Source organism: Dipodomys spectabilis, unplaced genomic scaffold, assembly GCF_019054845.1.
Source record: "Dipodomys spectabilis isolate Male_0828 unplaced genomic scaffold, ASM1905484v1 ptg000039l, whole genome shotgun sequence".
Lineage (NCBI taxonomy): Eukaryota > Metazoa > Chordata > Mammalia > Rodentia > Heteromyidae > Dipodomys > Dipodomys spectabilis.
Genome location: NW_024870716.1, coordinates 10618386 through 10641670, shown reverse-complemented (window position 1 = coordinate 10641670; position 23285 = coordinate 10618386).

Below are 23285 nucleotides of genomic sequence, written 5' to 3'. Positions count from 1 at the left end.
AGCACAGCGAGATGACTTTTAGCAAGTTCCCATGAAGTCTAGCATAATTGATTAACAATTTGAAAGTCAGGTGACCTGGATTCTTCCTTTAATACTTCTAATTTAATCATCTCATCTCCTCAGAGAAAAACCTGTAAATGCACCTAATGATTTTCAAGTGCATGCAAGGCCATCTAGTGCCTGTCTGCTGAAAAATTACAGGAGGAAAATGAGATCCTTAATAGATTCATCAGCACTTCAATGAAACCACAGATAGAAACTTACTGTCATATATGCTATTTCTTCTGGCTTCAAAGTAATGTGTATTAGTTGATGTTAGGACTTCCCTATCAGTGTTAAAATATTAACTAAAACTGCTGAGTGCTAGTGGTTCATGACTGTAAGGCTAGCTATTTAGGAGGCTGAGATCTGAGGATCATGGTTCCAAGCCATCCTGGACATAAAAGTTCTTGAGACTCTTATCTCCAATTAACCACCAAAAAGCTGGAAGTGAAGTTGTAGCTCAAATGGCAGAGTGCTAGCCTTGATCACAAAAGCTCAGGACATGACTCAGGCCTTAAGTTTAAGCCCCAGGACTGGGTCAAAAACCAAAAACCCATAAGTTAAAATTCAGACTTATACTTTAATTTTTTTCTGGATACATATTTGGCAATGTTTATTCTTTGGCAATTTCTTTCTCATTTTTGTTCTTTTCCCTAAATTAGGGTCATTGCTTGTGATTATTAGCATTTCATGAGCACACACACATTGTTTCCCATGTAACAGTTAATGTGTATATCACTCAGGTAATGTTGTGTAATTGTCAGGTGATGAAAAGTCACCATTACCCAATCTCTATCACCATACTCCTCTCAGGTGCCCAGTACCTCAATTCCAGATTCTTTATGAATGAACAAAACTAAGTTAAATGTGCTTCAAAGGGAGGTTTTCTTTATTTAAAATGTTTATCCACTGAGTTTTGACCTTTATCTAATTTTAAACTTTCATGCATTGTCTGATTCTAGTTTCTAGGCATTTTGACTGAACAGAAATTCAGAAGTATCTTTACCGTGAAAGACCACAGGGGGGTGGACAAGTTCTATTTTAAGACAAAATAGCCCTAGTTTCAGGAAAGAGAGCAGCAGTCTTTTCTCCTTTACAAAGTCGTAGCTGAGACCTAGTTGTTTCATTAATAAAAATTCACTCTGTTAAAATAAACAAAAATGTAAATGTTCTTAGTATTTAAATGAGGGGTTTTAGCTGGGTGCTGGTGGCTCTTGCCTGTCCTAGCTACTGAGGAGGCTGAGGTTGGAGGATCACAGTTTGAGGCCAGCTGGGGCAGGAAAGTCCCTGACACCTTATCTCCAATGAAGCACCAACAAAAGTCAAAAGTGGAACTCGGCTCAAGTGGTAGAACATTAGCCTGGAACACAAAAACTCTGGGACAGTGCCCAGGTCCTGTGTTCAAGTTCCAAGACAGGCAAGAAAGAAAGAAAGAGAGAAAGAAAGAAAGAAAGAAAGAAAGAAAGAAAGAAAGAAAGAAGGAAGGAAGGAAGGAAGGAAGGAAGGAAGGAAGGAAGGAAGGAAGGAAGGAAGGAAGGAAGGGAAAGAAAGAAAGAAAGAAAGGAAGGAAGGAAGGAAGGAAGAAAGAAAGGTGAAGACACTATGTTGAAAACGAACTTTACAACTTGTGGAGGGGAGGGAGAGAGGAGTTGGGGAGGTGGGGAGGGAAGGGATGGTAGGGGAAAAACAAAGGAGGAGGTAACAATGCTCCATAGGAAATGTACTCATTACTTCGCTCATGTAACTGTAACCCCTCTGTACACTATTTTTACAATAAAAATACTTTAAAAAAAGAAAAGAAAAGAGAAAGGTCAAAGATGGCTTTTGTTGAGGTATCATAGCTGTTTGTAATGACTGCGACACAGAACACTCTAGTTTTTTAACTTGTTTGGAAAGACCAAGCATCTTCTTATCAAGTGCTGTGGGCTTCATTCCAGTCTGAGAGGGAAGTCAGAGATGAGGGTGATTGCACTTGCCTGGCAGGGAAAGAATGCTCATCAAGAAGGCCAGGCCACCCTGACAGAAATGTCATTTGGCTGTTAAGGTGAGTAGGCTGCATTGTGAATATAATGTGTGTTGAACAGTGACCCTGGGTTGGTGATTGACTGTATCATCAGCTGAAGGGCAAGTTCCTACTGGTACTTCTTTCCCAGGGCCCCTAAGGCCATTCTCCTTCCCCATCATGCTTTGTCTCCAGGCGAAGGCTGAATATAACAACTCTGCCAGAATTACAGGGGTGGGGTGGGGATGGGGTAAACAAGCCAGGTACCAGTAGCTCACACCCAAAATCATATCTACTTAGGAGGCTGAGATCTGATGATCACTGATTTGAAGCCAGCTCAGGCAAGAAACTCCATGAAAAGCCTTAGCTCTAATAAAACTACTCCCCACCCCAAGCCAGAAATGGAGCTGTGGCTCAAGTGATAGTGCTAGCCTTGAGCAAAGGAAGCTCAAGGGACATTGCCCAGGCCCTAAGTCCAGCCGCAGGACCAGCACAAAAAAGGGAAGGGAGGGGGACAAATACCAGCACTAGAGGGTATTCACCAAGCAACCCAAACTCAGGGGAACATTCTGCATTGTGGGAAAATGTATGCCCAGGAAAATCAGGCATAAAAGCTAAGACAAGTTTTTCAAGGGAATGTTTCAAGATGCTTGCCTTACAATTTATTGACAAACAGAGGTGATGAAGGAATGCTATGTTCTTCCAAGAATGGGAATCTGAATCTCTTTGCCACTCTCAAGCTGGAACATAATGCTTCTATAGGATTGCCAACAAGTAGGCCCTACCCTTGAATCTAAATACACAAATACATACACACACATATCTACTCACACATGGGTTAGTGAGATTGTTCCCATTGTCTATTCATCTCTTCTTCCACCTTCCTTTTGGTTGCTTTCTTTATTCTTTTTTTGAATGCTGATCCTGTGGCCTGGCTACTCTCCCTCAGCTTTACTGCTCAAGGCTAGCACTCTATCACTTGAACCACAGCTTAACTCCCATAGTTGATTCAATCATTCTATTGACCAGGATGTGTCCTCTACTTGATCCTTCTGACTTTATATAAGTTAATCCTCCACACTGTCTGTCTCATCTTCTCAAGACACATCTGTTGTCCTACCATTGAAAACATGTTCTTCCCTGGGACTTAGGATCCCAGGATCTTGTATCTTGTTTTGTCCCTGTACAGCACAGATTAGAAATCATGATTCACTTTTTGTCTTTTTACATCCTCCATGGAATTTCCACCTCACTCCTACCAATGCCTCCATTTCCCCATGGCCTTGTCAGTGCTAGGAAATTGCTGTTCTGAGCTGCATGCTCCAGGAACCTGGCAAGTACCTTGCACAATCTTGTCCCATAAAATTTTAATGAGTAAATGTTTACATGTGGCCTAGGATAAATTGTTCCAGTTTAACTGATTGGATGAAATTGAGGTCAAACTCAGTAAAACAGACTGTTTTGGGGGAGGATTCTTATTTCCAATTATAGATTTACAAGCACAGTCTATTGTTTGCTAGTTTTCAGATATATTTGTGTGTGTGTGTGTGTGTGTGTGTGTGTGTATGTGTGTGAGTCCTGGGCTTGAACTCAGGGCCTGAGCAGTGTCCCTGGGCTTTTTAGCTCAGGGGTAGTGCTCTACCATTTGAACCACAGCTCCACTTTTGGCTTTTTTGGTGCCAAATTGGAGACAAAGAATCTTTCCTGTTCAGGCTGGCTTTGAAACATGATTCTCAAATCTCAGCCTCTTGAGTAGCTAGGATTACAGATGTGAACTACTGGTGCCCGGCCTACTTCTCAGATTTACACTTGACTACATCCTCAACCTTGAAACTACTTTTCTGTGGTCCACTTGTGAATGTCTTTTTTTTTTAAATTTAATTTAATTTTTTTTTTTGTGAACATACTGTACAGAGGGGTTACAATTACATGGGCAGGATAATGCGTACATTTCTTATCAAGCATTGCAGCCTCCTCCTTTGTTTACCCTTCATATCCCTTCCCTACCTCCCCCCTCCCTTATAGTCCACGATCCCTTCCTTAAACATCATAGAACAAGAACTAAAACAATGACTTAGACAAAAATGCCTTTAAAGAAGGTTAATCCACTGACTACCAACACTTAAATACACCTTTGTGAGAACCTCAAATCATTTCATGCCTTTCTTTATCATGCAGCCTTCTTACTTATAATTCATGTGAAGTTGCATTCCCAGAATGAAAAATCTCATGCCATCAGCAAATCTGAGTTTCCAGGTAAAGGTATTTTTCTTACATATCAATAACTTGGCATTTTGGTTTACCAGTTCATCCTCAGGGAATTTGGCAAGCAATAAACCTAACCTTCTTAAGATATAGCACATTTGGAAAGGGGGAGATTTATTGGGAGGAAGGTGATGAATGTAAAAGGGAATGGTGGATGAATATACTCACAGCATTGAATGCACGCATGTGAAAAAGGAAGTGAGCTACTTGACATAATGGTGGAGTAAGGGGTAGGCAGGAGGCATGAGGAGAATGTTAAAATGGGTGACTTGAATGGATGTGTTAAATTGTAATCCTTTGTACAACTACTTGTACATAAAATAGTTTAAATAAATAAGACAACTATGTAGAAAAAATGATTACAATATAACTTAGAAGTGTGGCATTAGCACAGGATGAACAGAAATATCAGAGTGTTCACAAACAGAACACTATCTATCTATATGCCAAATTTATGTGCATTTGTATGTAGGCCAGTCCTGGGGTTCAAACTCAGGGCATGCATGCTGTCCTTGAGCTTTTGTGCTTAAGTTAATTCTCTACCACTTGAGCTATGGCTCTACTTTGGACCTTTTGTTAGTTAAGTAGACATAAGAGTCTCATAGACTTTCCTAACCAGACTGGCTTTGAACTGTGATCCTCAGATGTCAGCCTTTTGAGTAGTTAGGATTACAGGCACGAGTGACAAGCTCCTGGCATATATGCCAAAAATTAAAGGCCATACATGAAATATATTTTAGTGAACATTTTATATATTTAAATATGTAATTTGATTTGATGATTCCTCTACATTTCTAAGCATAATAATTCATGACCTTCAATACAGTTGATATTCTCTTGTGGTTTTTATAGTCTCCATTTTTTCCAATTGAAATACAAAGTACTGTTAAAGTGGAATTAGTATTAGTGAAAGTCATAGACAAATAAACACATTGGACATTTCTTTGTCAAAAACAATACAACACAAAACAAAAACTAACTAAACCTTCCTAGGTGAAATCATGGCAAATCACTTCATTCTCTGATGCTAGAAAACTGAATCAAAATATAACCACTGAATAGCCTTCTGCCTGAATCAGGTTTTACCTATAATTACTGAACATTTGAAAAGTAGCTGCCAAATTCATGCTAGAAATCAAAAATATGTTAGGCATCATCAGTATTTCATCAGCCTCTACTGATCTTTGCTGAGCAAGGTCAATTGGCTTGATGAAGATCCCAGTCAGTGGTAAACTAAAATTCATGTACTCATTCATTCATTTGCCCAGATGTGTGGAATGCTTTCTCCTTGCCACATCTGTCCAGAGCCTGCATGTACAGTGATGGGCAAGAAAGCACTTTCTCTCAAATGACAAGACAGAGACTAGGCAGATAGATGAAGTGCTGAATAAAATAAAGTTAAAATGCCTTCCATGGCAAGGTACCTTGAAAAGATACATTTATGGAAAGAGATCAATTTAATTAAGGAGAATGGAACCTTGGAAATATAAATTCTTTTCCCAGAATCACCAGTTTTTCAGGTAGCATATTAATGATCAGATGTTGAATTCCTTATAAGAAATTGAAGTGGCTCAGCAGTCAGGAAGGACTACTTGACTCTCAGAGGTCAGCAAAGATGTTGAAATTATAAACACCATGAGAACTGTGTGTTCCCTGGGCAGTAGGTGCTCTGTATGCTCCTTGTTTATTACATCTACCAAAACCATGTTCCTATGATGAAAACAAGGTACTGGTAAGAGGATATTGATGTTTGAAAATTCTAGTTCTCACAGTGAAAATGTTATTGCTTGACATATAAGAAATCATTTAAAAAAGTTCACCTAAAATTACAAAGAAAATTCTTCCCAGACAAGCTCATATTTGAATTTTTCACACACAAGATTTATGATTAATCCTACTTTAGGTCTGGAGAGAAAAGAAAATGTAGAGTTTCATTGTGGTGACTCTCTTTAGATCTCAGCCAAGAAAATAAAATTGCTTAACATCTGACCATATTTTCATTCTATTTAAACTTTTAGTTCTTTCAAATATTCTAGCACTGCAAACCATAAAAAAATCTCTTTTGAAGTGAAAAGATGTTTGAAATTATTCATCCATGTATAAACTGACAGGGAGGTAAATGGAAGGATAACTGTTTCCACAGACTGATTGACATGTAATGTTGTATATTTCATTTTCTATAAACACTTACATCCTTAAACATAATTTGTGTTGGAGCCACACTGTTTGTCTGCATGCCTTTAGTAATATAGAGACTTGATAGTTTTTAGTGATCTAGTCAAGCTAACAAGATACACATATTTACTCTTTTTAATAACAGCATTAATGAGTTAATAATTAATATTAAATATGTAGAATACTATCCGGCAGAGAGAGAGAAAATTACTACATGGGTGCTTGTCGCATAAGGTGTTCTATAAAATATAGTTAATGGGTACTGATTCTTGAGAATCATCAGGCAGTTGGTTATAATTAAACACAGTTGACAGAAGCGGTAAAAAACCTTTTTTGAGAAATGATATGTTAGAACCAGGTTAAATTAAACAAATAAAGTATTAATTAGACCAAAGAAAAATTAAATTTAACGGGGACAACATAGTTTAACCTGAGAAACATAGGTACACACCCTGTACTGAGAGACCTGGCATTTACTGAAATTTGCAAGCTAGTAAGGCCAAACTTGAAGGGCAGGATCTCCCTGTAGAGAAAAACTCCAGGATAGTCATACAAGCAAAGCTAAAGACCTGAAGTAAATTGGTGAGTTTAACACCAGGTTACTGGAATTTGGTAAATAACAGTGAAACTCAGAAAGAGCCAGAAAACCTGGAAGGTGGTTTGCTTTTGGGGTGTGATAAGTAAGAAATTTGGAGAGTGGTTTATTGCTTTGAGGACTTAGTCCTTTGCTTATAGAGACTCTAATTGCTATTTCACTAACTTGCTTCTTTGATAGGAAGATTCGGGATCAGGGCTTTGCCTTGTGACTTATGGCCTTGGTTATTGGAATGTCTGGAATTATAATCATCAATTTGCAATCACTAACTGCGAGCTCTGCTTCTGAAACTTGCTTCTTTGCCAATAGCAAAAATACCACTGGCCACCTGTGAGTGGCACCCTCCTCCCCCATGGATCTTACCTTTCAATACCCTGAGCTATTGACTTTATTGCTGTTCTTCACTGTCTTGGTATAGTGGATGTCACTGCTATTGACTGAGTGTTGGTGGGTGACTCCTTTCGCTGATCATGGGTTCGAGTCCCACCAACCCCGAGAAGCTGGGCTATTTCAGATACATATTTAAAAATTACTTTCTAAGACTTTACAAGCAAAATTGAAAAATGAAGCCTCATTGCCACTTATGGCTTGCAGTATTCACATTAAAAATGTAACTAAAAATGTCATTACTGGGACTACACTCATCAAGAGAAGTGGCAAAGGCGAATGAATCTGAAACAGTGAAAGCTGGTTGAGTCTGACCACAAGGGATACAGTATGAGTCAGTGCACAACATCCAACTGCAAATATTGATATTAATAATACCTGAGTAGAATCATTATTTCACCAATTATCAGGGCACCATTAGAACTGAAAGAGGTAAATGTGGGACAAATAAAAGACAAAGACTCCATCTTCTAGGCTGTAGGTACAATAGTGATTATAATGAGTATGTGTAAAGCAGTCTTCACAACATGCTTCAAATTCTTGCATCTTACGGGAAAGCTGCAGCATGGTGCATTGAATAAAAGAGAAGTGAAATAAGTGGCTTGATTAAAAACACTGAAGCAGGACTTAAGGCTTCCTCTGCATGCAGAGGCAGACTGCTACCAAAGTTTTACAGAAAGGAACGTCTTACAATTCATTAGAAAGTAGGTACCATCTGGGGGTCCCAGGGCAGGTGGGGTGGGGGAGTGGTGGGGAGGAACGCCAGTCTTCAACTAGAAACTGAAAGAGGTTAAGAATCACCTAGCACCTATTTTATCCCAGTGGGCACTAATAGTATTACCAACATTCCTGCAGGCTTATACATATGAGTGAAGAGTCTATTAATGAGAATACACTAGGGAAGCTTTTTGTTGTTGTTGTTGGTTGTGGGGCTTGAACACAGGGGGCTTGAACACAGGGCTTGGGCACTGTCCCTGAGCCTTTGGTGCTCAAGGCTAGTGCTTTACCACATGAGCCACAGCACACTTCTGGTTTTTGAGCAAGTAATTGTAGATAAGAGTCTCACAGGGATTTTTTTCTGCCAGGGTCAGCTTTGAACCATGATCATCGGATCTCGGCCTCCTGAGTAGCTAGGATTACAGGCGTGAGCCACCAATGCCCGGCTCAGAGGGGAAACTTTTAAAAAGAGGACCTCTCACCAACAACTTCCAGAGGCCAAATGCCAAAGGAAGGACCTTCCAAACTGCTAAGGCCTTCCTAGGCTTCAGTGAAGAACCACAAAGCCACAGGTGTATTTGATCTTAACCCACTTACTTTCCGGCAAGTCCCTAATTGTGCTTTAGGTATCGAAACAGCCTTTTCTCCCTTCATGAACTTGTCCTTGACCCTAAAAAACAAACAAACAAACAAACTAATCAATGTTATCAGCATCATCTATTTCACCTTTAGGTTAGTTTGCATCCCAGTGTATTTCAATTCAATGGTACTTGCCTCTTTCTCTTTAGAAATGTATCTCTCCAAGTGTTCTGCACCAAACTCTTTTTCCTACATTGCCGATTACTAGGATGGCTTGAACATTTCCCATGGTTGCAACTAGCCATTTAAAACAAGGACCTTAGCACCAACGTCTCTCCACTTGGGCTTGCAAATGTTCATTGTGTACCAAAAAGAAAGGTAAATCTTGTCTTCTCTGGCCTTCATTTTGTATCTGCTCCTTTGCTACCTTGAAACTTTGGCATGGCTAGGAGCCGGTGGCTTGTGCCAGTAATCCTAGCTACTCAGGAGGCTGAGATCTGAGGATTGCAGTTTAGTCATTCAGGACAGGAAAGTTTGTGAGACTCTAGTCTTCACTAAACTTCCAAAGAGCTGGAAGTGGTGCTGTGATTCAAATGGTAGAGTGCTATCCTTGAGTGGGGGAAAAAAAGCTCAGTGACAGCTCCTAGGCCTCAAGTTCAAGCCCCAGGACACACACACACACACACACACACACACACACACACACACACACTGATTCTCCACAAACAAAAACCCCACAATCAACAACAACAAAATTACATAATCCCTTTTGCTTTGGATGTTTTTCAGCTCTGCTAATTGGTAAGGAGTAAGTTAAGTCATGTTCATCTAAAGTTGGTAATGTTCTCCCACCAAGGGTAGAGACAGCAAGAGGAATGAAGGTATTTCCACTATTGAAGAGACACCATGATCCATGATTCATCAACTGCCAACTTTGACAGCAGCTCTTCCAGCCCTCCAGAGCTGTACCCAGAGGTCACCAATGATTTCCCTTAACATGCAAGGAAGGCAAAGCAAGTCTTGCAGACAGATCACCCCCATGACAATTCATCCCTTTCCTAAATGCAAGCAATTACCCCATGATGGGTCCTGAGGCTGCCCCTCTAAGCAGAAGCCATCAGCTGGGAAGGGAACCAAATTGTGCCCTCTAACAGTAACAACCTCCCTAAGACTAAAGATCAACCAAGCCACAGATTGTCTCATGACTGTTTAACCATCAGAACTCTAGTCCTCTGCACTCATTCTTCTATTTAAGCCTGTAGCTCCGATCAGTGCCCCCAAGCGTGGTTCTGAGGACATTTGATCTCCCAAGTCTACCAATATATCTTTATCTGTTGCATTCCTGCCCTGCTTTTATCTTCTCCTTGTTGTCCCTATATTTTCTCAATTTCCTGATTTTGGGGAAATTTCCTGCACTTGGGAATCTATCGTTGTCTTCATCTCATACATCCCTAAAAGTGTCTCAGTGTAGAGCAAAGTAGAAGACTCTACTTATGCTTTAGGTAAAATGACACTCCAGTTATGGTTTAGGTGAAGTGACAGTAATTCAGGCTCAGGGACAGTGCCCAGGCCCTGAGTTCAACCCCCAGGACTGGCAAACAACAAGAATAACAAGCGCCCCTCCCCAATTAAAAAAAAATCACAAAAAAACAGCCAATAATCTAACTTAGGGTGAGCATCTTGAATTTATGAGGAATAGCTACTTCAAAGAATTATAGAGAAATTTGGTAGGTAGATTAGCAATGCATTTGTGTGCAAATTTCTTATTCACTTACTACTTATTAATGTCTCCTGACATCCTCAAATTTCAGATGAAGAAAAATTTCTAAAAAGAACACAATACTCTCCCCTATGATTTTTTTTTTTTTTTTTTTTTTTTTTATTGTAAAGCTACTATACAGAGGGTCACAGTTACATGAGTGAGGTTATGAGTACACTTCCTCTTGAACATTGTTACCCCCTCCATTGTTTTCCCCCTACCATCCCCTCCCTCCCTCCCTTCCCCGAGGTTCTTTTTTTTTTTTTTTTTTTTTTTGATTGTGATTAAATGATTACATAATTTCAAAGTCACAAGTTCATTCTAACTTCCCTGGAGCAAATTGTCTACCACAGTCTGTAATATATAACAGTGTTCACATGTTATATACCATATTTGTGATCAGCAGCATGAGGATATTTAGTAGTGGTTCAACCAGATGAGCGGGAGTTCTTTGTTTCTTAAGTCCTGTTAGTTTTGTCGTATCACTAACCTTTTGGATTTAGCATCCACTTATGAGGGAGACCATGTACCGTTTGTCTCTTCGTTCTTGGCTTACCTCGCTCAACATGATTCCTTCTAGCTCCATCCATTTCCCTGCAAATGCCATTATTTTGTCATTTCTAATGGCTGCATAATATTCCATTGTGTATAGATACCACAATTTTTGGATCCATTCATCTGTGGTGGGGCACCTAGGTTGTTTCCATATCCTAGCTATTGCGAACAGTGCTGCAATAAACATGGAGGTGCACGTGTCCTTGTATATTGGTTCCTGTTGTTCAGGGTAGATGCCTAGAAGTGGTATGACTGGGTCGTAAGGGAGGTCAATCTTTAGCTTTCTAAGGACCCTCCAGACTGCTTTCCAAAGTGGTTGTATAAGTGTACATTCCCACCAGCAGTGTAATAGGGTTCCTCTTTCTCCACATCCCCTCCAGCATTTGTCGTTGGCTGATTTGTGGATGTGGGACATTCTGACTGGGGTAAGGTGGTATCTCAGGGTTGTCTTTATTTGCATTTCCTTCACCACCAGGGATGATGAACATTTCCTCATGTGTTTCTTTGCCATTTTTATTTCTTCATTTGAGAAGTCCCTCTTTAGTTCCCTTGCCCATTTAGTAATTGGTTTGTTAGGTTTGGGAGGGATTAGTTTCTTGAGTTCCCTGTATATACAGGATGTTAACCCCTTGTCTGATATATTGCTGGTAAATATTTTTTCCCAATTAGTTGGTTGTCTTTCTAGCTTAGTTGCGATAGATTTAGCTGTGCAGAAGCTTTTTATTTTAAGGTAGTCCCATTTGTCGAGTCTCTCTCCAACTTGTTGTGACCCTGGGACTCTGTTCAGGAAGTTCCTTCCTGTGCCTATTAGTTCAAGTGTCTCTCCTACTCTGTCCTGCAGTAGTTTCAGAGATTCAGGTTTAATGTTAAGGTCTTTAATCCATTTTGAGTTGATGTTGGTGCATGGTGATAGGCTGGGGTCCACTTTTAGTTTTCTGCATGTGGCTGCCCAGTTTTCCCAGCACCAGCGGTTGAAGAGGCTGTGTTTCTTCCATTGTATGTCTTTGGCTCCTTTGTCGAATATCAGCTGGCTGTAGGCCTGTGGATTTATATCTGGATCTTCTATTCTGTTCCATTGGTCTTCGGGTCTGTTTTTGTGCCAGTACCATGCTGTCTTTGTGATTATAGCTCTGTAGTAGAGTTTGAAGTTCGGTATGGATAGCCCTCCCATATTGTCTTTATCCCCTAGAATTGTTTTGGCTATTCTAGGTCTTTTGTTGTTCCATATAAATTTTTGGACTGTTTTCTGTATTTCAGTGATGTACGTCATTGGGATTTTAATAGGAATTGCATTGAATTTGTATATTAATTTTGGAAGTATCACCATCTTTACTATATTAAGTCGGCCTATCCAGGAGCATGGGAGGTCTTTCCATTTCCTAGTGTCTTCTGCAATTTCTTTCTTTAACTTTTTATAGTTCTCATTAAATAGTTCTTTTACATCTTTGGTTAGGTTAATTCCTAAATATTTTATTTTTTGGGAGGTTATTGTGAATGGGGTTGCTCCCTTTATTTCCCTCTCTTCCTGTGCGTTATCAGTGTATAGGAAGGCAACTGATTTTTGTGGGTTTATTTTGTATCCTGCTATTTTGCCGAAGTGACTTATGATTTCTAAAAGTTTGGGGATGGAGTTTTTGGGATCGTGGAGGTATAGTATCATGTCGTCTGCAAAAAGGGATAGTTTCACTTCTTCTTTCCCTATGCGGATCCCTTTAATGTCTTTTTCTTGCCTTATTGCCCTGGCTAAGGGTTCTAGGACTATGTTGAAGAGGAGTGGAGACAGTGGACATCCTTGCCTTGTTCCTGTTTTTAGGAGGATTGGTTGTAGCTTTTCCCCATTAAGTATAATATTGGCTATTGGTCTGTCATAAATGGCTTTTATTGTTTTTAGAAATGTTCCTTCTATTCCTATTTTCTCCAGAGCTTTTAGCATGAATGAATGTTGAATTTTATCAAAGGCCTTTTCTGCATCTGTGGCGATAATCATGTGATTCTTGACCTTGGCTCTGTTGATATGCTGGATTACATTTATTGACTTACGTATGTTAAACCATCCCTGTGTGTCTGGGATGAAGCCTACCTGATCATAGTGTATTATTTTTTTTATGTGTTTCTGGATTCTGTTAGCTAGAATCTTGTTAAGGATCTTTGCATCTGTGTTCATCAAGGAGATTGGCCTGTAATTCTCCTTTTTGGTTGGGTCTTTGCCTGGTTTGGGGATGAGTGTGATATTGGCTTCGTAGAATGAGTTTGGGATAGCTCCCTCCTTCTCTGTTTCTCTGAAGAGCTTGAGGAGTATGGGTATTAGTTCTTCTTTAAAGGTCTTATAGAATTCTGCTGTGAATCCATCTGGTCCTGGGCTTTTTTTTGTTGGAAGACTTTTGATAGCTTCCTGTATCTCATTATAGGATATTGGCTTATTTAATTGGTTAACTTCTTCTTTGCTCAGTTTGGGTAACTTGTATTTCTCTAAAAATGCATCCATTTCCGCCAGATTTTCTTCCTTTAGAGAGTATAGCTTTTGAAAGTAGTCTGTTAGAATTGTTTGGATATCTTGGGTACGTGTTGTGATGTTTCCCGTGGCATCCCTAATCCTATTAATATGGGTTTCCTCTCTTCTTTTTTTAATTAATCTTGCCAACGGGCCATCAATTTTGTTTATTTTTTCAAAGAACCAGCTTTTTGTTTGGTTTATTTTGGTTATGGTTTTCTGATTTTCTAATTGGTTAATCTCTGCTCTCAATTTGGTTATCTGGCTTCGTCTAGTAGCTTTAGGTCCCATTTTTTCTTGTTTTTCTAGCTGTTTTAGTTGCAACATGAGATTATTTACTTGGTCTGTCTCCATTCTCTTGATGTGGGCACTGAGGGCAATAAATTTGCCCCTCAGGACTGCTTTTGCTGTGTCCCACAAGTTTCTTTGTGAGGTGTTTTCATTTTCATTGAGTTCTAGGAAATGCTTTATTTCTTCTCTGATCTCTTCTGTTACCCAGGCCTTGTTAAGGAGTGTGCTGTTCAATTTCCATGTATTAGAGAAATTTCTGCGGTATGCTTTGTTATTGAGAGCTAGCTTGATTCCACTGTGGTCAGATAGGATACAGGGGATTATGTCGATCCCTTTGTATTTGCTTAAGTTCCTTGAATGAACTATGATATGGTCTATTTTGGAGAAAGTTCCATGAGCTGCTGAGAAGAATGTGTACTGTGTTGTTTTAGGGTGAAATACTCGGTAGATGTCAGTTAATTCCGCTTGAAGTATGGCCTCACTTAATTCGGTAGCTTCTTTGCCAATCCTCTGGTTGGTAGACCTGTCCTTTGGTGAGAGTGGCGTGTTAAAGTCTCCTAGTATTATCGTATTGGGATCTATTTTATTCTGTAAGTTTGAGAGCATTTGTTTAACATATCTGGGTGCACCGATATTTGGGGCATATAAGTTGATGATGGTTATATCCTCCTCTTGGATTGTTCCCTTTATTAATATGTAATGTCCGTCCTTGTCTTTCTGTACTGATTTTAATGAAAAGTTTATTTTGTCAGATATCAGGATAGCTACACCTGCTTTCTTATTGGGGGAATTTGATTGGTAGATCCTTTTCCACCCCTTCACTCTGAGTTTGTTTGTATGTTTGGCTGAGAGGTGGGTCTCCTGAAGGCAACAGATGGATGGGTCTTGTTTTCTGATCCAGTCCTCAGTTCGTTTTCTTTTAATTGGCGAATTCAGCCCATTTATATTAAGAGAAAGTATAGAGAGATGCATTGTTGTCCCTGCCATTCCGTTTTCCTAAGTTTTTCTTCTTTCCTTTCCTCCTGTGCTTGCTCAGTTAGACTTTGAGTAATGCCTGTTTGGGGCAGGTCCCAGTTCCTGGTTGCTTTCTTCAGGTTGTGTCCCCCCTCTTAGAATTCTTTGTAATGCTGGCTTAATGTTTATGTATTCATTTAGTTTTTCTTTGCTATTAAAAGTTTTCAGTTCTCCATCGAATGTGAATGCTAGCTTTGCCGGGTATATCAGTCTGGGTTGGCAGTTATTGGCTCTCAGGGCTCGTATGGTGCTTTCCCAGGCTTTTCTTGCATTCATTGTTTGTGTGGAGAGATCTGCAGTGATTCTAATTTTTTTCCCGTTGTAGTATAGCTCCTTCTTCATTTTTGCTGCATGCAGGATTGTTTCCTTATTATTCAGATCCATCATTGTTACTATTATGTGCCTAGAAGTGTTTCTCCTGGGATCTTGCTTGTTGGGTGTTCGATAAGCTTTTGTGATGTAGTTAAGATGGTCGTTTTTGAGGTGGGGAAAATTTTCATTGACTATCTTGTTAAATAGGTGTTGCATTCCCTTGCTCTGGAATTCCTCACCTTCGTCCACTCCGATTATGCGAAGGTTAAATTTTTTAGCATTATCTGCTTGCTCTTGAATTTCCCTTTGGTTTAATTTGAGTGATTTTTCCATATCTGTCACTTTTTGGTCCAGTTGGTGTATTCTGTCTTCTGTATCTGACACTCTACCTTCCATTTCATTCACTCTGTTGACCGTGGCTTCTATTGTGGTTTGCATGATGGAAATGGATCCCTTTATGGATTCAATGTTGGTTCTCAGAGTACTGATCTCACCTCTCAATGAGGTGATATCAGTATGCATTACCTCTAATTTGGCGTTTATCTCACTTCTTACTGAGGTTTGTGCAGCTTCTATTTTTGCATCCAATTTTTGTTTGATATCCTGTATATCTTTTGATAGTTCATCCTTGTGCTCTTTCAATTTCTGATCCATTTCTCGCTTTATTTCTTGAGTCATTGCCTCCAGCAACCCTTGGATGTAGTTTTTGTCTTCCATTCCTGCTTTGCTCCCACTGGGGCTCTCCCCTGCGTGGCTGCTGGCTTTTGAGGTGAGCTTGCTGTCCTGGGTAGTGGTAAACCTTGTGATTTTTCTCTGTGATTTTCGCATGGGGGTTCAGGAGACTGCTCTTCAATCTTGTTTTGGTGTGTCTGTCTTTGCTTGGTTGCTGATTCTCTATTGGTAGAGAGAGTCTGTGTCTGATCTGGATTCTGTTGGGAGCCTATTTCCAGCTGCTATTCACTTAGGATTCTCAGCTCTCTGCTGTAGCAATTCCCGCCTTTGGAAGGGTTGAGCAGCCTAGACTGCTTGTGTTTGCTCCTGCGGGTGCTCTTGGGAAGATCAGATGCTCTGGATGCACTCTCCCAAATACTGGAGTCTGCTATGGGCTCCTGATGTGTTTTTGTTTGTTTTGGGCTGGTTGTGGGCTTGAACTCTAGGTTTGGGTGCTGTCCCTCAGCTCTTCAGCTCAGGGCTGGCACCCTACCATTTGAGCCACAGCCCCACTTCTGACCCTTTTTGCTTTGTTCAGGCGCCGGTCCCCTGGCCTGGTTCCGGCCCCAGCCTGGAGCGCGCTCGTTAGGCCTGTGCTAATGTGTATACCACCTTGGTTATGCAGCCTGGAGGACACAGTTCAAATTTCTTCTACTGTTGGTAGTCTTGACCCAGGGGCACTGTTCCTGGCTTGAGCATTTAAGCTCCCTTCCCGGGGCGCTCTTGCTCTGGCCTGGCCAGCAGAGTGTGCTCCACCGGCTGGTGGGGCTCTCGAACAGTTCCCAGTTTTAGTGGGTCCTGTGGTCCGGGTGTTGGGGTAGGGAGTCTAGGTCAGGGTCTGGGGATTCCCTCCAGCTCTGGTCTCCCTTGATGGATTCCCTGTCCCCTGATGGGTACTCACCCTGTAGGTCGTCAGTTGTTGTTGCAGTCTGTCAGTTGTTGTTGCAGTCCGAGTTCAGTTGGGGTGGTTGCGGGCTGGGTTGGGCGGCCCCCCGCCGGGTCGTTGCGATCGCGACAGGTCCCTTTGTGGCGCTGCTGGTGCCGGGCGGCTTTGGCGGGATGGAGCCTCTCCGCTCCGGTGGAGAGTGATGGGTGGGGTGGGATCCTCCTGGAGACTCCCGGCTGGTAGGTTTCTCTGTTCCTGGCGATCCGCTGTTCTGCAATCCGCTACCTGGTGATCTGCAAGCAGCCCCCTGTGTCTCTGTGGCTCCGGCAGCCCCCGCCGGGCCGGCTGGCCGGCGGCTTGGCGCACTGCCGCGCGGCCAGTAAAGGTTGGGGGAGGGGTCTTCGCTCTTCTCTGTTCTGAAATTCTTCTTTTCCTCTCTTTCTTTTTTTGTTATTTTCCACCTCTGGTTTTTCTCTGAGTGTTCGTCTTTTTGTTGTTGTCGGTCTCTTGGGGAGATTAAAGGTTGGAACTCGAACTCTCTTTTTGGTTGGAGAGAGCTGTGGCGTTTCCCTACTGCCCCGTCGCCATCTTGAGAACTCTCCTTCCCCTATGATTTAAAACCTCACTGTAAGTGACTACTGTAGAGGGTTTTCTGGAAAATAAAAGATCAGTAAAGCATTCACACTTGCTTACAAAGCTGCCTTTTAACTCAGAAGATTCCTGAGATTAAAAGGGCTATAACTCAAAATCACTGAGCAATTGAGCTCAAGTCACCTTTGAATACTTTTTATTTATAGGAGTTTGCCTGTGCAGGAGACATAAAAATGCAAATGAGCCCTTAGAGAGGAGGCTCTGAACTGGCTAATAAGAAGTAGGCAGTTAGATAATAGGGGAAGTAAAATGTGAGTAAGACAGCAAGTGAGATTACAAATAAAATTAAAATGTCAACTATGAAAATAGTCATGGCTCAAGATGATATAATATAATAGATGCCCATGATTTTAATAATCTAAAAGGTAATTCTAGAAAAGACTGGAAAGAAAGCCAAAGTAACAAATGGTACCTGAACAAAATATTTAATTATGATGCTCAGTAATAAATAAAAATTCTTCCACTGATCTGAGTGCTCATAGAAGACAGAATTGTAATCTTATTTCAAAGAGATATATACACATACATATACATATATGCATATATATGTATATCATTATATGTAGATATATGTATATATGTATCTATATGCATATATCTGTATATATCTACATATATGTATGTATAGATATTCTAGCAAACATATGGGATTTTCTTAATCTTTCTTATAAATGTAGCATAAAATATCTGGTTTCTGTATATATAGATGCATATATATATATGTATATATATATGCATCTATATATATATATAGTCAAAACCCCAAATCTTGAAAGGTTAGAATGAATGTGTATACACATTCATACAGCTCTTCCTTAAGAACACACATTTCAAAACTTAGTTTAGGTTTAAACTATCTCCATAGCCTGAGCATCACATTTCGTGTCATTTAAATGTACTTTCCATATACATAAGATGCAAAAAATTCCAATGAAAAACCAAGCGAGAGTCAAGCGGGCAAGAGCCATCCTTATTCTAATTTTATTTTTCTGTTCCTGTTCCCAAATAAGCTATCCACATTAAACTGCTATGTTCCCACAGTGTCCCCAAGTTCTCTGACCCCATCTCAGCTCCTGTGAATTTGTCTTTCTGGCATACTATTCCCAGTTTGCTCACAATGCCAGCCTGTAAGCATCCTTAGGGGCTGAATGTAAGTACCTGCTCCTCTCAGAAGCCTTTCTAGTCGGTTCCCAGTCCAGCAAGCCTCCTTCCATAAAATCTCTTTGCTAGCATCACATTGTATCACAGTCAGGTTTTTGTGCTAGAGACCAGAGATGCTAACTCATTTTTCCTTGAGCTTTTTTGCTCAGACTAGTGCTCTACCACTTTAAGCCACAACTCCACTTCCAGTCTCCCCACCCCATTTTATTGGAGATAAGAGTCTCATAGGCTTTCCTGTCTAGACTGGCTTTGAATTGTGATATTCAGATCTCACCCTTCTGAGTACCTACCAGCACCTGGCTCAACTGTTTTTATTTTAGAATTAGATACACTTTGTTCAATTTAAAACAAGTAATTATTTTCCAGGAGTTGGAGAAAATTGAGGATTGTAATTCTGAGGTAGATTTGGGTGTGGTAAGAACAGGAAAAAACTTTCACAATGAATGAAGCAGAGCTCACAGGAACTAGAGAACAGGATGACCTGCCAGGCTGGAGAGCTCTTAAGGAATTCAAAAGCACAAGAGTGCATTGTTTGGTGTCTTCACTTCAAGAAAGAGCACAGGATGGATTTTTACCAGATTTGTTGAACAAACACGAGACATTCTGCCTTAAGAGATACTGCAGCCAATATTATATCCAGCTGGGAGGGCTGAATTCTCTATTATTTCTTTTGTTTCTCAATACATTATTTTAAAAGTTACATGAGCTAGGTGCCTGTGACTCATGCCTGTAATCTTAGCTACTCAGGAAGCTGAGATCTGAGGATTGTGATTTGAAGCCTGGGCAGAAAAGTCTCCATGAGCTTCTTATCTTCACTTAACCACTCAAAAACTGTAAGTGGCGCTGTGGCTCAAAGTGGTAGAACACTAGTCTTGAGCACAAGCCAGGTCAGGGACAGCACCAAGACCCTAAGTTCAAGCCCCAGGACTAAAAAGGAAAAATAAAAATGTTAGATGGGCACTTTGGCTCAACAACTGAAATATAAATAGTTTACTCAAATGTATACATTTGTACATTGAGTTTGCATATATTATTATAGAGATGACCAACAGAATGTTCCATTTTAAAGAAGCATTTAAACTAAGGACAGCTTGTCCATGAATCTTTGAATCTTTTGTTGTGATTTAGGCATTTGGATTCAGAGATTGTTGGGGCTGTGATCCTGGTGGCAGCCCTGCTTGGCTTGGATTAGTTCACACTGGGTAGCCTAGCCCACACGGGCTCCCCAGGCCAGCGAACGCTGCCTGTGAGTGTGCTCAGTCCTGAGCTAGTTGGAGGGAGCTTAATCAGGTCTGGAAAGGTTAGATTCCGGTCTTCGAGATGGACGTGCACTGGGCTGTTCCCCACCACCAGGCTGCTTCCACCTCTCAGCTGCCAGGGCACTCTCACAGTTCTGGCATGTTGGTTGTGGGTTGACCAGTGGCGCCTTGGGAGTTTTCCAGGTCTGGGTGTCATGGTGGCTCCCTGCTGGTCACTCTCTCTGTGCTGCCTGGTCTGGTGTTGTAGGAGTTTTCAGTGTCAGAATGCTGTAGTCGGCTGGTGGGTCCTAGAGTCCAAGGCAGGGCCTCTTTGACATGCTGTAGGGTCTGGGTAGAGGGATGTGAGAGCTTTCGAGAACTTTCCTCCTTATGTTACAAGGGCTTTTTGTGTGTTTTTTTTAAGACACTCTGATTGTTTATATATGTGTTGTTGATCTTTTGGGGAGAAGTGCATGTCAGGGACCCAAATCTCTGTTTGGTTAGAGAGAGCTGGAACAATTCCCTATTGTTTGGCCACCATCTTCCTTCATTCCTCCAACAACAAAGTCAAATTCAATAGTCAACAACAATCCAGGGAAGTACTTCCATGAGAATGAAGAATAGATGGAAGACAAAAGAACTATTAAAGAAATGATACCAGAATTGGCCAATGAAATAAAAGGGGAGATGTGAAAACAACATCAAGAGCCAAAGCAGAATGACAAAGAAAATCCGAGTCACAGAAAGATACAGAGAGAAAAAGAGACATGCTATATAACACATTAAAAGATGAAATGGACACTATGCAAACTGATCTCAAACCATAAAAGGTGCATTTTCCACACTGCAAACCACAGTGGAATCCATAGGTAACAGAATAAATGAAATGGAAAATAAAACTTCAGAAGTCAAGGAGCTAGAAAAAAAATCAAAAGCATTTTAAAAACACTCAGAACATATCAAAGAGAAATCCAGGAATTGGCAGACTCAGCTAAGAAATCAACCCTATGCATAATTGTGGAAGAATTTAGTAATAAAGACATTGAAAATCTATTCAGTAAAATAATAGCTGAGAACTTCCCCCATCTTAAGAAACTCTAAGGAAGGGATGGTAGGGGAAAAACAAAGAGGAGGCAATAATGCTTGATAAGAAATATACTCTTTACCTTGCTCATGTAATTGTAACCCCTCTGTACAGTATTTTCATAATAAAAAACTTATTTTTTAAAAAAAGAAACTCTCACCTGCTTAACAGAAGCCTATAGAACCTCCAGTAGATTGGAAGAAACAAGAAGAAAACTTTTAGACACATCATAATAAAAACAGACATGTACAGTAAGGAACTGATTTTAAATGCACCAGAATTAAAGAAGGCACTATGTTACAATGGAAAGAAAATCAGAATCACTGCAGACCTCTCCACATAAACCCTGAATACCAGGAGAGCCTGGAATCATTTAATCCAAGCACTGAGGATCAACAACTGCCAACCAGATTGATCTATCCAGCAAAGTTATCATTTACATTAAATGGTGAACCAAAACCTTTCATGATAAACAAAAATTAGAGGAATCCATGATCGCTAAACCAGCATTACAAGGATTTCTTTTTTTTTTTTTTTTGGGGGGGGGGGTCCAGTCGTGGGGCCTGAACTCTGGGCCTGGGTGCTGTCCCTCAACTCTTCAGCTCAAGGCTAGTGCTCTACCACTTGAGCCACAGCGCCACTTCCGGCTTTTTTCTTTTTGCTTATGTGGTGCTGAGGAATCGAACCCAGGGCCTCGAGCATGCAAGGCAAGTGCTCTACCACTGAGCCACCTTCCCAGCCCTACAAGGATTTCTGAAGGGAGGTATATAATCTAAAGAAAACAATCAAAATCAAAGGAACACATCAGACAAAAATCACTAGAAGATCTATTTAGTAAACACAGGAAGAGGAAAAAAAAAATACAAAAAAAAAAATCAAGAAAATGGCAGGAAGCATGACATATCTCTATAATAACCCTACATTAATGGACTCAATTTTCCAATCAAAAGAAGAATAGCAGATTGAATCAAAAAACAAGAGCTACCCAGTGTTTGCATTCTGTTTTGGATTATTTTTGAATTGATTAAAGCTTTAACTAATTATGACATATGTCTTTTAATATATTACCTGTATGTCACATTTATTGAATAAATAAGACAAATTAATATCTGATCTTTGATAAAAGAATTCAGATAGACCTTGGCACAAAATAGCATACCCTTAAATATAAAGAATCATTAAGAACATCATAAAGGCCATCAAATTAACTTATAATAGAAATAGTTCTATTGCAAAAGACAAAACAAGCACAGTCCCAAGCATAGAGTCTTTCTTTCCTCCACCACCCCACCAAAAAAAAAAGAATAACAGAGAAAGCCAGGTGCTGGTTGCTCATATCTGTAATCCTAGTTACTCAGGAGGCTGAGATCTGAGGATCATGGTTCAGAACCAGCTCAGACAGAAAAGTTTATGAAAGAAAAGCTAGAACTTGAATTGTGGCTCAAGTGGTAGAGGGCCACCCCTAAGCAAATAAGCTCAGGTACAGTGGCCAGGCCCTGAATTCAAACCCTAGGACTGGTATACACACACACACACACACACACACACACACACACATGAACACATTGAGAATTGAGAATATCAAGTTGCTGATGATGGGAATTTGAGAGAGCCTAGTGAATGTGCTCCTATTTTGCATTCCAGTTCTGTAGGAATGTCAAATAGTCCAGGTGAACCTATTCAGAATAATGTATTTTTACCTGCTCAAAGCAGATTTATAGCCAGGTGCTAGTGGCTCATGCATGTAATCTTAGCTACTTAGGAGACTGAAATCTGAGGAATCGCAGTTTGAAGCCAGCCTGGGCAAGAAAGTCTCTGAGACTCTTATCTCCAATTAACCAGCAGAAAATAAGAACTTGAGCTGTGGCCCAAAGTGGTAGAGTGCTAGCCTTGAATGAAAGAGCTCATGGACAGTGCCCAGGCCCTAAGTTCAAGCCTCATACCTGACCAAAACAACAACCCCAAACCAAATTTATTCTGCTCTGAGTTTTTGTTCATAAAACTCCCAGAAGTTGAAAAAAGTCTTCTAGATATTTCCCACTGAGGCCTGTCACACGTAGTTACATGTGCAGAGAGAGGCCTTATAAATTCTACCAGTGAGATTGATGCTCATGAATACAGAATGCCCGCTCAGGGGCTGGCAGGGATTCCGGTGGTAGCCGTGTACTCACAAATGTTCAAGCAGATGAGGCTGCACTGGAAGCGTCTCTGTCCTAGGCCTACTCACAGCAATGGGGGAAGACTGACAACTCTTCAATGACACTCCTCCTTTCTGAGGGGCAGAGTTTCATCCTAGGGCCTTACCCTTTCTTGGGTCATTTGTTCAGCTGGCTGTCTACCACTCAAGCCACACTTCCACTCCTATATTTT